This window comes from Thermobia domestica, chromosome 8, assembly GCF_964235325.1.
Source record: "Thermobia domestica chromosome 8, izTheDome1.hap1.1, whole genome shotgun sequence".
In the NCBI taxonomy this organism is placed as follows: Eukaryota; Metazoa; Arthropoda; class Insecta; order Zygentoma; family Lepismatidae; genus Thermobia; species Thermobia domestica.
Genome location: NC_137461.1, coordinates 179,464,975 through 179,482,079, shown reverse-complemented (window position 1 = coordinate 179,482,079; position 17,105 = coordinate 179,464,975). Strand labels below are relative to the sequence as shown.

Here is a 17,105-nt window from a genome sequence, read left to right as displayed (position 1 = left end):
TAATATTGATATGAAGGTATCTATCCATAGATTGAATGATAATAGCATGATTCTGTCACGTAGTCGGTAGCTAAGAGCAGATATGGGAAAATAACTAAAATTTTGACTTATCGTTTTAATTTATTAATTAATTAGTGAAAACCTGAAATTCGTTTCAACAGCACTAATATATATATATATGTGAACGTATGCATATATAGATTGAGTAACACCAAGATGATTGTATTCTGTGGTTGGTAACTCACGTTTTAAGAGCAGATGTGAGAAAATTTATAAAACTTTGACTTTTCGTTTTAATTAGTGATAGCCTTAAATCCGTTACAACAAGACCATAATAGGGATATGAAGGTATCTATCTGTGGATTAAATGATAACAAGATGATTGTGTGCGGACGGGGTAACTCGTTTCACACATCTTTAAATTGAATGATATCAATATGATTGGTTTCCGAGAGGGTAACATCTAATATATGAGCAAATAATTGAAAATATGAAAAATTTTGTCTTTCTGTTTTAATTGATTAATTAGTTATTCATAAACGGAAAGCCGTCGCAACTATACTATAATATAGATTTGAAGGTGTAATGAATGATACTAAGATAATTGGATTCTACGAGGGATAACTCGTGATATATGAGGAAAAATGGGAAAATATGGAAAATTTTGACTTTTCGTTTTTATTGATTAACTAATTATTCATAAAGTGAAAGTCGCTCTAACAAGACTATAAAATAGACATGAGGCCTATATATATATATATATATATATATATATATATTGAATGATACCAAGATGAATAAGTTCCTATTGGGGTAGCTCGAGGTATATTAGCAGATATGAGAAAATATGTAAAATTTTGTTTCTTCGTCTTACTTGATAATTAGTGATAAGCTGAAAGCTGCTTCAACAACACTATAAAATATTATGAAGGTATATCCTCATAAATTTAACGACTCCCAAATGATTGTGTTCCGAGAGGTTTAACTCGATATATATTATCGATATGCGAAATAAATGGTACCTGGATGATTCTTTCACGTAGTTGGTAACTCGTGGTTTATGAGCAGATATGGGAAAATATGTATAATTTTGGCTTTTCGTTTTAACTGATTATTAAATTAGTGATAACCTAAAAGCCATTTCAACAAGATTGTAATATATATCAGAAGGTATGTATGTAGAGATTGAGTGATACTCAGATGATTGTGTCCCGTGGCTGGTAACTCGTGATTTAAGAGCAGATATGGGAAAATATATAAAACTTTGATTTTTCGTTCTAATTGATTAATTAATTAGTGATAACCTCAAAGCCGTACCAATAAGGCAATAATATAGCTATGAAGGTACATATCCATAGATTGAATGATATCCAGATGATTGTATCCATTGTTGTTAACTCGTGATTTATGAGCAGATATGGGAAAATATGTAAAATTGTGACTTCTTTTGTAAATGATTAACTATTTTTCATAAAGTGAAAGCCGCTTCAACGACATTACAATATAGATATGAAGGTATACATGTTTAGATTCAATGATACCAAGATGGTTGGGTTCCTATGGTGTTAACTCAAGATATATGAGCAGATATGGGAAAATATATAAGCACTTTGATTTTTTGTTTCAATTGATTATTTACTTATTTTTAACGTGAAAGCCATTTCAACAAGACTATCATATAGATATGAAGGTATATGTCTGTAGATTGATGGAGACCAGGATGATTGTATTTTGAGGGCGGTAACTTGAGATATATGAGCAGGTATGGGAAATTATGTAGAGTTTTGATATTTCTTTGTTATTAATTAATTAGTTAGTGATAAACTGAAAGCTGATTCAACAAGACTATAATATGTATAGGAATGTATGTTACTATAGATTGAACGATAGCAAGACAATTTTGTTCGGAGGAGGATAACTCTTCATATATGGGCAGGTATGGGAAAGTATGGAAAATTTTGACTTTTCGTTTAAATGATTTATTATTTATTCATAAACTGAAAGCCGTTTCAACGACAATACGTTTCAAGGAATAAATCTGTAGGTTGAATGATAGCAAGATGATTGTTTTCGGGCGGGGGTAACTTGTGCAATATTTGCAGATATGGCAAAATATGTAGAATTTTGATTTTTCGTGTTAATTGATTAATTCATTAGTGATAAGCTGGAAGCTGTTTCAACAAGACAATAAACTAAATAAAAAACCCATAGATTTAACGACACCAATATGATTGTGTTCCGAGGGGTCAACGGGATATATATTACCAGATATGGTACATATTCTAAAATTTTGACTTTTCGTTTTAATTGATTAATTAGTTACTGATAACCTGAAAGCCATTTCAACAAGACTAAAATATAGATATGAAGGTATGTATCCATAGATTGAATGATACTCAGATGATTGTATTCCGTGGTTGGTAACTAGTGATTTATGAGAAGATATTGGGAAATATGTAAAATTTTGACTTTTCGCTTTAATTTATTAATTAATTACTCAATTTTGTTCGGAGGGGGTAACTCTTGATATATGAGCAGGTATGGGAAAATGTAGAAAATTTTGACTTTTCGTTTTCATTGATTAATTAACTGTTCATAAAGTGAAAGCCGCTTCAACGAGACCATAGCATAGATATGAATATATATATATATATCTGTAGATTGCATGATATCAGGATGGTTGTGTTCGTAAGGGGTCTGCTCGTGATATATGAGCAGATTTGAGAAAATATGTAAAAATTTTACTTTTAGTTAATTCTTAATTATTTAATTTATTAATAAAATTTAATTGTTTATTGATTAATTATTTTATTAATTATTTATTAATAAACTGAAAGCCGTTTCAATGACACTATAATATACGTATGAATGTGCAAATATGTGGATTGAATTATAGCAAAATGATTGTGTTCGGACGGGGGTAACTCGTGGCATATGAGGAGATATGGGAAAATATGCAAAATTTTCATTTTGAGTCTTAATTGATCAATTAATTGGTGATAAGCTCAAATCCCTTTGCAGAAGACTATAAAAGAGATATAAAGATATATCTATTCAGATTTAACGATACGAAGATGATTGTGTTCCGAGGGATGTAATTCGATATATGTTACCAGATATGGGAAATTATGTAAAATTTTGTCTTTTTGTTTCAATTGATTAATTAGTTAGTGATAACCTGAAAGCCGTTTCAAGAAGACGGTAATATAAATAAGATGGTAGGTATCTATAGATTGAGTTTTTCGAACATGATTGTATTCTATCACTAGAAGCACGGAAATTTTGAACCCCCTAGAAGCACGAAGCAGTCAAAATGACTGCTTTCCATTTCTGACTAAAATATAGGGTAATGGTGACACAAGATGAACGTTTTTAATGACATTCGTAATGAGTCCCATTCATAAGTAAGCCTAGGAAGTGTATTATTTGTTTTATTAATTTAATTTATAAGCATTAAGTGCATTAATTTTGATATATTAAAAATATTTATGAAAAAAATATTTTCGATATAAGTACTTTTAAAATAATGATAAAGTAATAAAAGATTACTTTCAACTCTTAGATATTAAATGTTTATTGTAAATTAACATCTCCTCTGATATCTTTCTAAATATCGTATTAGGAGGAGATCATTACATAGTCACCTACACTTGGCGCAGATAACTCGCTTTCAGATCTCTGCAGTACACATTCCAGAAACATATTCGACATTTGAAGCATATCTCACCTGTTTTGCTTTTTTATACAATTGTACTCGACATTGTCACGTGTGTGTGGAAGGAACTTCATCGTCTTCAGATACACTGTAATTGTCATCAGCGACATTAACCATCAACTCCTCGGCCAAACGTTGGAGATATTGTCGTTACTGATTTTCTTTCCGGTAGCTTCTCTGCAGATCATCCAGGAATTAAAACATGCCAAATCAACCATGTTGAAGAAAACGTACTTTAGCCACCGTCTACACGCACATCTCACAGTGTGTTTCTTCTTTCTTTGACCCGCGATGACTATACCAAACTGAGTCTGATTGTAATATGTTATTGTTTCGGGTCTTTCGTTGGTGTCACAGAAATTAACACTAACTTATGCATGGTACTCAACACAGAAACACTTTTGTTCCGCTTACATTTCTAGACAGTTCATGTAATACCATTCTAATCGCAGTAAACATCTCAGTGAAGTAGATGCTTTTTTTAGGGGGGGTGCGGGGGTTGGGAAGCACGTAGTGGTGGTGCTTTAGGAAACTCTCTTTGATTTTGCTTCATTGTCGCAACCAAACTAGTAGAGCTGAACTTATTGCTCTAAGAGATTCAGCAAGTTTCCTTGTAAAGAAGTTATCACATGTCACATTTATTCTTTGTTTTAGTAAAAGGATTTATCAAACTAGACACTACAAATTCACCTTACTCTATTCCAAATTCTTGCCTAGGTATGGGCAGACATTGATGTCGGCAAGTAACCAGACTTTGATGGTAAATTTATCGGATTAGTTGGCATATATTACAGAATTCGACATCTGACTTTCGTAGAATAGAGTTGCTTGTTAACAGTCACGTTGTCATGTGGTTTGCAACATTTTGTGTAGTTCTCAAGAAAGGAATCCTACTGTTCGGATGCGGTTGCGAATTTGTCCGTTTGAAGTCTTGGAGATCTTGTCACCTTTTCATCAAATCTCAAGTACCGTTTTATTTCAAAAAATCCATCTCTATTCATTGTTTGCCTATAAATTGGTGACCCGGTTTTTCTCTTCAAGACCGTAATGGGAATTGCTAACGCACTAGTAGCACTTTGGTAAATAAAAAGGCCCAAATAACATTGTAGTTCTGAAAGAGCTAATGTCCATGTTGTTGAATTCAGTTGCCTATTTGCTTCAGGAATGTTGCACTTTAGGATATGATTCATCATTGAATCATCAAATAGTAAACGAAAAGAACTACTACATTCTTCCTCAGACACTCACCGCTTGGAAAACTCTGTCAGTCCTGGAGCTTCGTGAACAATATTTTGCTTAGATATACGGAATACGTCATCTTCCAACAAATCCAATTTTGTCCACATTGTTCCATCGGGAGCAATAAATTGTCACCACTACTGGCGTTGTCTTCCCATCACTGTCTTCCACTTCTTCATCACTTGAATATAAAATGTTCTCTTTAGGTTGAGAATCATTTCAGTTTCCATCTTCACTCCAAACCTGCAAATTTTCATTATATTCTTCAGACTCACCTTCTCACAGATCATGTAAAATACGAAATATTTCTTGAGGTCTCATCTTAAAATGTCACATGTACAAAGTTCACCTCAACCAACTACACCTACAAACTAAGATGCAGATATTGGGCACATGTACCTGAACTAATTTGTTTTTCGACTATAAATCATTACGAGATATCTTGTAAGGCAATAGAAAAACTTATATAAAGTTATTGTTGGAACTGGATATCACAACAAAATAATAAGTTATCTTATTTTTTCTGCTTCAAATTGCAATTAATATAAAGTTTCAATATTTCTTTTCTCCAGAAACAAGAAGTGTTTAAAATTGCCATTTGTAAATCAGATACAGATACACTTCATTTCCATATTCTTTATAAGGCAGTCAAAATGACTGCTTCGTGCTTCTAGGTATAACTGACACTAGCGCCCCTGTAGAAAGGGACACAAACTTACTATTAATACTATTAACAAGTAGGCACAAAAATATTAAAAGTCAATGAATTTCAGAGCCTTAGCGGAAACATTACAGAAGTTATACGAAATTATATTTCTCGAAGCAGTCAAAATGACTGCTTCGTGCTTCTAGTGCTATGGTTGGGAACTCGTGGTTCAATTGCCGATATGGGAAAATTTATAAATTTTTGACTTTTCGCTTTAATTGAGAAATTAGTTAGTGATGCCCTGATAGACGTTACAACAACACCATATTATGGATATAAACGTATATATCTGTGAATTGAATGATAGCAAGATGAGTGTGTTCGGAAGGGGGTAACTCGTGATATATTGGAAGATATGCAAAAATATATAAAACTTTGATTTTTAGTCTTAATTGATTAATCAATTACTGAATACCTGAAAGCCATTTCAACAAGACCATAATATAGATATGAGAGTATACATCCGTAGATTGAATGATACCAAGACAATTGGATTCAAAGGTGGCCAACTCGTACTATATGAGCAGATATGGCAAAATATTGAAAATTTTGTCTTTTCGTTTCAATTGATTAATGAATTACTGATCACCTAAAAGCCGTTCCTATAAAACTATGATATAGATATGAAGGTATATATCCATAGATTGAATGATAGATTATTGTATTTCATGGTTTGTAACTCGTGATTTATGAGCTGATATTGAAAAATATGTAGAACTTTGACTTTTCGTTTTATTTTATTAATTAATTAATGATACACTGGATGCACTTTCAAGAAGACTATAATGTCGATATGAAGGTGTATATCTGTATATTGAATACCAAGGTGATTGTATTCCGTGGTTCGTAACTCATGGTTTATGAGCATATAAGAGAAAATATGTAAGAAATTTTACTTTTAGTTTTAATTGATTAATTAGTTAGTGATAACCTGAAAGCCGTTCAAATAAGACTATAGTATAAATATGAAGCTATGTATATATCGGTTGAATCATACCCAGATGATTGTATTCCATAGTTGTTAATTCGTGATTTTTGAGTAGATATGTGTAAATATGTAAAATTTTGACTTTTTGATTTAATTTATTAATTTATTACCGATACACTAAAAGCCGTTTCAAGAAGACCAGCATTTAGATATAAAGGTATATATATATATATATATATATATATATATATATATATTGTTATATATGATGTTTTGGTTCTGGGATTGGCGTAGCAATTTTGTACACTTTCCTCTGTGAAATCGTAATTGAGATCACTTCTTCACTCTCCACCCAGTATGACGAAGTTGGTTCGGAGTCCAACTCCCTATTAGCCTCAGTTTTGAAAACGTCTTTAGCCTACTGGTTCGAAGATGATGAGAAAGTGCACTGACAGTGGTAGAGCTTGGTACTGGAAATCGAAACCCAGGTAACACTTGAAGACTGTGAGTTGAATCTAACTAGGTGGGATAGCTTGACTGAATCAAAGAGACCATTTCACTTTACTTTTTATTAAAAAAAAATAAAAATAAGAATACAGATGAATTTAACAAAATCGGTGACTTGGAGTTACAACTTGGAAGTTTTTCTACATTATTCAAGTGGGAGCACAACCCTATAACACTCAATGGGTGCTAGAAGGTTTTATGCTAATCCGCGAGTTATTGAAAATAGTAAAGTGTGAACTTTGTACATCGCAACTTGCATTGGCCCGAAAGGAAAACATGTTAAGTCTCGAAGGGGGAATGTGGTCTCGGATTGATGGGACTTGAAAATAAAACTCATATTGATCACTAAACAATCTCAAAGTGCTCTTCCCGTGTGGAGGGGGAACTTAGAAAAAATTAGCACATACCTGATTCTTATGAAGAGCGTCCCTAACCAGAGCGAAGTTCACTGTTAGCCGTCCGTCCGTAGAATCAACCGGTGCGGCAGACAAGCCTTGTTTATATAGGCGCTTCGTCCCACGCATTTCTGCCTTTTCTGACGTAGCTCGAAGGCAACGTCACGAGCCTCATCGAGCATGGGAGAGACTTCTTCACGCGCATGCTCAATAGTGGTTAAGACTTCTAGGTTTTTCTATGATTTTTCTCTATCACGCCGGGATTGAAATTCCTATTTTACATTTATTTTTATAGTTTTATTTTATACCTAACTCTAACTACACAATAGATTGCATGTATTTATCACTTGCGTGGTATTCCCTAAATATTACATCTAGGACCCGGCTCTGTGACCTGAGTAAAATCAAAGCCAGGGTCATACCACTATTACATGCGTGTGGTTTGGTGTCAATGAGGCATCAGGTTGATAATTCAATCTGGACCTCACCTGACTCCGTTCTCCCTATCTCTCTTTTTCTTTACTGCACACACAATTTGAAAAGCGCGGGCGTCTCGCCCTATAATTTGAAGTCCGGCTTAGGACTACGAGGCACAACTGTGTAACAGTTATCCGCCGACCTCGGTAAAAAAAAAAATAAACAAAAAAAATGTCACAAGTTATCTTTCTGGCGTTTTTATTCAAGTACAGAAACGGTTGTCCAAGGCAAGTTGCTGGGCGTTAAAGGGTTAATATAGAATTGGCCTTACGTTAGGCGCTAGGAAACTAAAAACAATCTTTCTTGAGGGATTGAGAGAGTATGCACGACTAAACTGCAAGAGAGCGGGATTGTAAGATTTCATGCGTCTTAACTAACTATAGTACTTTTAAATGTTACTCAATTCCATTAATAAACTAGTAGATTAAAATATGTAGGATGAAACCTTACAATCTGGGAAGCCTTCTAGCTGATAATTATCAAAAGTTTCGTGGGAACTCACAATAGTATCTTTGTTTTGTTAAACCAATTCCTACCCATATTATTAAGCATGACTTCGAACCGATTATGAGTACAACTTCTAGTATTATAAAGAAACTTAAGATTTTGTGAGTCCACTGATTTGCTAATTACAATTGTATTTTACTGTACTGAGTACGATTTGAGTTATGCGTGTTAAATGTGCTTGTCTCAGGCTACTAACTTGTACTCAATTATAACTGAAGAAATTCAACATTAAATACACTCAAACAAAAAACAATAGCGTGAAGCGCTTTAAAGTTTGACTGTGATGAACGATAAAAATACAAGAGTAGTTCTCATTATTTATAGTATAAGCCAAATGGGATAACATGTAATGATGTAGACTAGTATACTCAATTGTGTTGCCTGATTTTTTTTTTTTTTTTTTAAATTAATGCGGGGTTGTGCTTTACAGTTTGTGAACAACATTTCTTACGTTGTTTCTATATACCAGTTATACTTTATCAATCATAGGCTATACTCTACTTTCCAGAATCAAATGAAGATTTTATAACCTGTAATGTATTGAAAGTATTGGAGTACTCCCTTGAGTAAACCTTTGAAGATATTTGAATACTCCATTACATATTTGGTAATATATTTACTTGTAACATAGAAGTGATTGCATACTAAATGATTAAATCGCATATGTAAAATAACTTGAGTAATTAACAACTAGCGATTACAACAGTTGCTGAATGCTTAATAAATGTTAGAAATGCGTCTATACGCATTTTATATTAAACTCATCCTATTGTTATCAAAAATGCATCTCACATTATTAGTTATTGCTCTTTATATTGATAATGCAATAAAAATGTAATATATTTCAAACTTACTGTATAGCTCTGTTCCATACAGGGTAATCATAGTATGTACATGTGTTTTTCTAAACTTCTACTCAGCTTGATTGCTATTTTGGCCTCGATTTGGTTTCTCTCATCCTGTGTGGTATGCATTACGCTAGACACAATGATATTTACGTATACTGATAACGTACAGGCATTACAATCGATTAGCGCATTTTAGCACACCTAAGGATTACATACAACAACTCTAGACTTCTTTTCATGAATCCATGAGAGGTTGTGTTAGCAAAGGGGGGAGTCTGAATGGTTAAAATACTGACCCTATGGTTAGTGTGTTAGTTTATGCCCTAATGGCCTATGGTAGTATCAGATACAAAATCTAATAATCAGGGATGCAGTTACATTTGCTATACCAAAAGACAGGTTTCTTGCAGGGGATTTCATATCGATTCCTTATAATTAGAGGGGAACGTCAGTGGGGGTTAGTATTGTTAGTATTCCTATTCTTATTACTCTAATAATAGTATGAACGTATGTTATGTCTTCTTTATTTAATTTATTTTTTTTTTTTTTTTTAAATATACACCGAAATCGAAAGGGATTTCTTTACGGTTACAAAGGGGATTTTACGAAGTCAAGTTACATCATGTTTCATCGTGTTAGTGGATCTTGTTGATTTATAGGATAGATTTTAAACGCAAAAGTTAACCACAACATAAGCTATATTTGATATGTTTTTAAAACACACCGGAAGTATGTTCCGTTCTTTCTTTTAATTCTACTAGCCTTGACTGATAACAGGCCTCGGTTTCCGTTGTGGCGAACTTTTCTGTTTTTAAATCTTAAATGCCTAGTGTAAGGGAGTTAGTTATGCGGAGAATAATTCTATATGATGACGTCACGGTGAACTGTTGTTGAGCACAGTTAAATACAATGTGCAATGGAGAATTTAATAAATTACTTCCTTGTCTTTTTCGCTTCGATGTTTGCCAAAAGATAGCTATACAGAGGGTTCCACAACTTACGGTCTGTAACATGGTGGAATGAAAATGTGTAAACTCGATTACCATACTCACATATATACTTCGTTACATGTTTAAAAACAAACTTATGCTTTTACTTGACCAAACAATAGACATTCAATTTTTGTTTCGTTTTTACATTCAGACAATAACTGTCCATGGTTTTTGGTACGTTGGATCGTGGTTAATACAAGGAAATTGAGTTGTTTCATATCTTGAAAAATATTTAAAGTCTCTTGATAATGTTTACAATCTTCTTGTGATTTTTCACAACGCTGATGTGAAAGGAGTTTTTTTTTTTTTTTTTTTTTTTTTTTGAGTCTTATCACTTGTCCAAATTTTGTGTTTGTACTGCTACGAGAAGAGTTTTTCACCTGTAAGCAAAGAACTGAGGTAAGTCAATGGAAGTCTGTCCATAGATAAACGAGATTTCCTTGTCACTGCAGGATTTTATAAAATTTTGTAGCACAAAGAAAGTTCTGGATCCGGATGGAAATTCAGATTTTGGATCACTGTTGCCCATTACTAAACAGTGATGGATCGATCAATAACAGTAATCGGTTACCATATCATCCCTCTGGATCAGCCCTGGAGGGGGCTGACAGGCTGCAATCTGGATCCTTGGGTACCTCCAGATACCAGGGGGGGGGCCTTACTCTAGACATCACACTGGGTAGGCAATGGATATGGCTCTGCAATCAGAGAGACTATTAGACTACATAATCATTAATGCGTTACATAATATCCTTGTCTTATGCGAAGTACTTGTTTACATAGGAAGTCCACCGAATTCCTTTTTTAATTGTTTATTATATATATTTATTCAACGGGGCTGACCACACATCAAATCTAAGAAAGATATAGTAATCAATGGAACCTGCAGGGGTTACCCCATAAATGAGGCTATTCGAAGATGAGATTCGAATACAGAATGTTTTTCCTCCAGATGTCCTGAAGGTGCTGACCACACATCGTCAGCATCTAGGTATAGAAACCTGTTTAAATATTGTATGTGATTGTAGTAATATTACAAGAATCAATTTTGTATCATTGAACAAATAAACCAGAAGTCTAGAATTGAGTGTATGTGCGCTGACCACACATTATTGTTGGGATGCCTCTTGTGTTCAAGCTGTGACTGGGGATGAAGATCGAACAATGTCACGGTAAGACAAGTTCTTCTCAAATAGATTGATGTACCTAACTCGGCTTGTTTCGTTGTGAGTGGAATGATAATGATGGAGGAAACTGCATTGTTAAATATTCTTTCCACTTACTGTTATGATTACTGAGTGATGAATCATATGGTGAGTAAATCCAAGGTACTTTACAAGATGGGTCGATACCTAGTGTGTTATGACACGTCAGGACGTAATGGCCATATTGACATACATTTGCCGTATCTTTTGTTTCAGCTGTAGTCAGGTTGAGAACTAGAGTATTAAAAGGAAGTTTGAATTTAGCCAGCGTGGCGGAAGTGAACTAATTATACAGCTTGGTATACGGACAAGTGGCTTGGTAAATTATCAGCTCAGCTGACGAATGTTTGGAGGGAGAGAGGGGAAACAGGGGGTTTTGCATCGCAACTGAGAGAATTCATCTAGTATACTGTTACAGAAGCCAGCTTCAGACCAGTGGCATCTCAGCATTGTCAGATAAGTATATTTGCATTGTTTTTCTAATTTAGAAGACAAGAAGTGGTCAGTCGTTCAGATTTTCATGCATGAGTACAAGAAGTCTATTGTATACAATCTTTTATACCTTGGAATGTTAATATTATCTACCTTTTCTTTATTGTGAGATTTTTATTCTAGGTTACTGCGTAAACCACAGAACTAATGATCAGAGTTTAGATTCAACAAGATTTAAGTAAATTTAATTATACCATTGCAAATATGCTAGTTAAGAAAATTAGTTCCAGAGTATCATCAAAATTTGTTAATGAATTTAACTAAAAACAATAATTGTAACTTATCTAAAGCAGACTAATAAAAGTTTCTGGCAACTAATTGAACTAAAACACAATCAAGGAGAACTGATATAACTTTAAACATGCAAGATTTCATAATGGGACTGCATTTCTAGTTTTACACTTTATTACACCCTATGTACTCATAGTGTTCAAGACAAGACGTATCTCACAATAGGGCAATCCAGCACTTGAGAAATGCTCAGTTAACGTGCATATTATTTTTTCACAATTGTAGTGTCTCGCTAAATCTCTAATAATTTGTTGTCTCAATCGTTATAGGTTTCTTAAAATAATACTGTAGGGGTTTTAATTCTATAAGGTTAATTAAGATAAATGAGTCCCTCAGAGGAGGCCGTCTTATCTTGGGCATATGGTGATTTATCCATTATATTGCATCCTTTTTTTTTTTTTGTAAGTAACTTAGGAAGAATAATAAAGGAAAATGTCAAATTCTCTTGTCAAAGTGAATTGACAATCAAGTGATTAAAAATAACTATCTTTTAACAAAAATATAAAAAGGAAAATGAATACTCAGTTATTTCCAAGGAGTAGGTCCTTTCACTGCTTTCACCCTTACCACTTATTTCTGGGCAGGTTCTGCTACTTCGACTTCTGTAAGGAAAAACCTGAAACGAAAAATTCTCCCACACACACATAGTATTATAGGCTGGACGCGGGAACCTGAAGTTGAGTGTAGTATCCCGGGTACGTATTAGTCGAATTTTGACGAACTTGGTAGTTAAGGCATGACTGGATTTAGAGAAAAGGTACCTTTATTTAATTTCTAAATATTAAGTATGATGCTGAGTATTGCACTGTGTTAATTTATTAAGTATGATAATCAACGAGTTTAAATAAGATCTTAACTTTGTGGTTCATATTTTTTCAGCTTGTTGGAGTATTCGTATCATCTGTTGCTCGGAGAACGTAAAAGAAGGAGAAGGGAAGACTCACGTCTCCAGAGACAATAGGGGAGGTTTCTTGGTACAGGGTAAGTACTAACTCCTTGAATTGTTAGTGTGTTATCTTTGAAGCATGCATTTCAATTTCTTCACGTCAAGCTACCAATTGGTTTTACTAGTGATTGTTACATAGTTGAGTGCTAACTCGAGTGCAACGAATTCGCAGTTCATATCCCGGGAGTATCCCATACCGATTTTTATTATTACTGAATGAAGTGAAAAAAATAATCACCATGAAAGAGAGTGACCAAAGTTACAATGTAACAGTGATCATACGAAGTGCGGTTTGCATTACCTGTGAATATATTAAGTGTTTCCTTAAGGAAAAACAAAAACGTTGTTTAGTGTGTGTCACTCATACAGAAAGTGCGTGAGTCGGGACTCGATCTCCGACAGTTTCCTTTCAACGTGAGATACAATTGCGTAACTGCCAATAATTTCCGATAATTGAGACCATGTTTACAACGATATTAAGTTTGAATTGAATATTTCGGGGCTCGAACTCAGGACCTCTAGTGTAGGTAATGATGATATGTGATCCACTAAGTGTCCATTGAAAGTATTTGATTCTAACCTGCTTTTACATAACCAATTCAAATACAAACTTGCGCTCGTGAGGAGCGATAATTTAGATATAGGATAAAAGAAATGATCCATTAGGGGCTCGAACCAGGAATCGCTAAGAATCAATTGTTTATCTGAGACTATGGGTCATCCCAATCGTGATGATTTATGAGGCAACCTTATTATTATTATTCATTTCGTTGTGACGTCATTTCCCTATTTTCTTATTTATCTATTTTCCCGTCATAAATGTTGGTGTGTATAGAAGCTACACGCAACAGCATCCTGAGTCCTTGTTAACAGCTGGACTCACTTCCGTCACCCGATAAGAGGTGATTTGCTGTTAGTTTTAACGCTGAATGAAAGACGAGTGTTGAGGAAGTATCTGTGAACATTATAAGTATTTGCATCAAAACAAAATGCTATTCGATTAACTTTTAATTTTTAAGGATTACACTTTTGTTTGTTTATTTTGACATTTTATTTCACTTAAAATGTTAAATACTGTCACGTTCATATATTTATATCCTAAAGTTCGTGTGCGCCATGCGCTGTTGTGAAGCAGTGTTTTCCACCTATTAAACAGGGCCGCTTATTGAGGGGGCCACCGAATTTTGAAAGTCTCCTGAATTGTAGGTTTAAATCTTTTGGCGGGCAAAATCATAAGTGTAATTCTAAACAGAATTAAGTTATTTTATACTAGATTCATTAAAAACGAGTTGACGGAGCTCGAATATCCTTAATATGTGTCCTTTAATTTATGGAAATCTCTATTATTCGAGTATCGAACCTAATTACGAAATGATGTACACGTACTGATTCGCTTCCAATGTTTTATTAGTATTATTATTATTATTATTATTATTATTATTATTATTATTATTATTATTATTATTATTATTATTATTATTATTATTTTAATGTACCAATGATAACGTGATTTAATACCACTCTGCATGGTACTATCAGCGTGGTGTGCCTTTTAATTCAATTCAAGCCAAGATTTTAACTTGAATGAAGGCAGTTACACAGGGATGATTGAGAAACACGAGTATAGTGGTGTAGTGGTAGGACAACATCTTGAATGTTACTATAGCCCACAATGGTGTCCATTTTGTAACCGTGACTTTACATAACATGGTGATAGTAATATAATCAAGTTAGGTACAATGAGCGGGTTCTAGCCCATTACCCAATGATGGGAGGACAGAAAAAAATGGAGGGGGCTCGATCTACCCCCAATATTCTTACAAAATACATATAGTAGCCTTAATACTAGCCTAAGTTTATCTTGCCACAATGAAATAATGATACAATATGATACTATCCAGTATTTTGATAAATATTAATACCCTTATCATTGAAAACATTGAACATAACTAAAGGTAATGTAATCTTACTAACTAAATGTAGTGAAGTATAGTACACAGGTAGCTATTTACATTCTTTTAAAAAATGAATAGCCGATACATATATAATTGTAAATGTATTATGTACAATATACACAGTAGGCTAGTACATTGCCGTAATTTGCCAATTGATTGGCCATCGCTAAGAGATTGGTCATTTTTACAGCAGCATAAGGTCAATTGTGGTCACCCAGAAGGGGTCGCAGAAAAATTCCACTCATATCTATGGAGCAGCAACAGCATAGAACAACATGTCAGAGACTAAGGCGTATTTCTCCATATTTCGTTTTCTACTTTATTGTATTTTAGTGTATTTTTATTTTTTTTTTTTTAATTTAACCAATATGCTTCCCGCCCGAACTACGCGAAAAAAAATAAAATAAAAATAGTACTTTCTCAAGGGAAAACAAATGGGGTAGGTATTGTGTGGAGTAACCTATGTAAATATCTGGTGGGGGGGAATCCAGCTTCCCTTTTCTCTCTCTCTTTTTTTTTTTTAAACAGGTAGATAACCAGGGTCACAAGAAAGCGACCCGTACGCACGCGTGTATCATAAGTAGGCATAAGTTTGTAGCGGAACAACCCAGAACAGGCAATATTGACTTTGCTTTATTTTCTAGGTTAACGCTTTCCTAGACACAAAGAGGGAGAGCGGCGGATTTCTCGTAAGAGAGAAATGAAATAATCAGGCGGCGGCAACGGATGGAATCCTATACTGTGAATGAGGAACCTGCAGCTGCAACGACGTATACTTAAAGTCGGAGTTAAGTATACAAGGAAAAGTTACATCTGTACGTATTAATGGTAGTAGCTACTAATAATATTTTTACTTTTCAGCTATGTCAACACTTATTTTCCTTATAGGTTCTCTGTGTTTGGCAGCATATTGGGAGTCCTATAGGAGAAGAAGAAGGGTAACACATTCGTGGCCGGCCACATTCACACAAAGAGAAAAAAAAATACTTATCCCAATATGGTGGCAAAACATTTATTTTGGTATCAACCCGACATAACTTTTCTCGGTGACGCGTCTAACTTTTCCCTGATTCTAAAAATGACTTATTTGCTCCTCAAATCAATTTTTAGCGCCGCCAACTAAGATGATTGCCTATTACTCATGGTAGGCCATGGGTGTCTAATGCCGTCTATAGCAGCGAGGGGAGAGGAGAATGGATTCCAGAAAGTAACTTATGGTTTTCCAATTGATGAATAGTATATTATAACTTTTTGTTTGTTTTCAATTTCACAATGTATTCTTTTCAGGCTCTATCTATGGCCCTGTATGCAAGTGTTCCGCTATGCCAGGGGTCTTGCATAACTACGTGTACTCCACCTTTTAGTGGTCTATGTGACGTATGAGAAATTCGACACACTCACTAATGAATATACGCCAAGTTTCTGTTTTCTCTCTTTTTTTTTTAAGTTGTCTAAATCGAGGTGACTAGGTCTCATGGGCAACCTATATGATACGCTTAACATTCCTCGTCCTCACTATCGCTAGAAACGTCTAGCTCGCGTGAGTTATCTCGGTGGGTAGTCTGCTGCTGTGCATGCGTCATAGTTTGCTGGGCAAACTTACGGATTAACCTGAGTTGTTTATGATGTTCCTGTATAATCTGATTAACGGCCTGTTCGCCAGTGTCCGTTTCGTCATTTACGGACTCGACCTGGGGAACCAGTTTCCCTAAATAAAGATTTTTAGACAAAGATCTGGTTCGATCTGAACTATTAAAAATAGTCAGAGTAATATGTCCATTGTCAGTAAAAACTGGACCTCTCGGGATCAAACAGGAGTGCCAATATCGAATTCCTTTGGACGGTAAGAATTCCCAAATATGCACGTTCCCGGTCGGTGCGGTAATTTCTATGTCATATGAA

At 34.4% G+C, this 17,105-nt stretch overlaps 1 protein-coding gene and 1 long non-coding RNA gene across 2 annotated transcripts in view; both read left to right on the top strand.

The window, feature by feature from the left end:
- The window catches only part of LOC145692391 (uncharacterized), a 710,913-nt gene that overhangs the window by 612,201 nt on the left and 81,607 nt on the right, over nucleotides 1-17,105 (top strand). The window lies entirely within an intron of this gene.
- On the top strand, nucleotides 12,043-15,985 carry LOC145691893 (uncharacterized). Its single transcript, XR_014132582.1, has 3 exons — nucleotides 12,043-12,116; nucleotides 13,182-13,283; nucleotides 15,848-15,985. It is a non-coding gene; the product is annotated as an uncharacterized LOC145691893 (long non-coding RNA).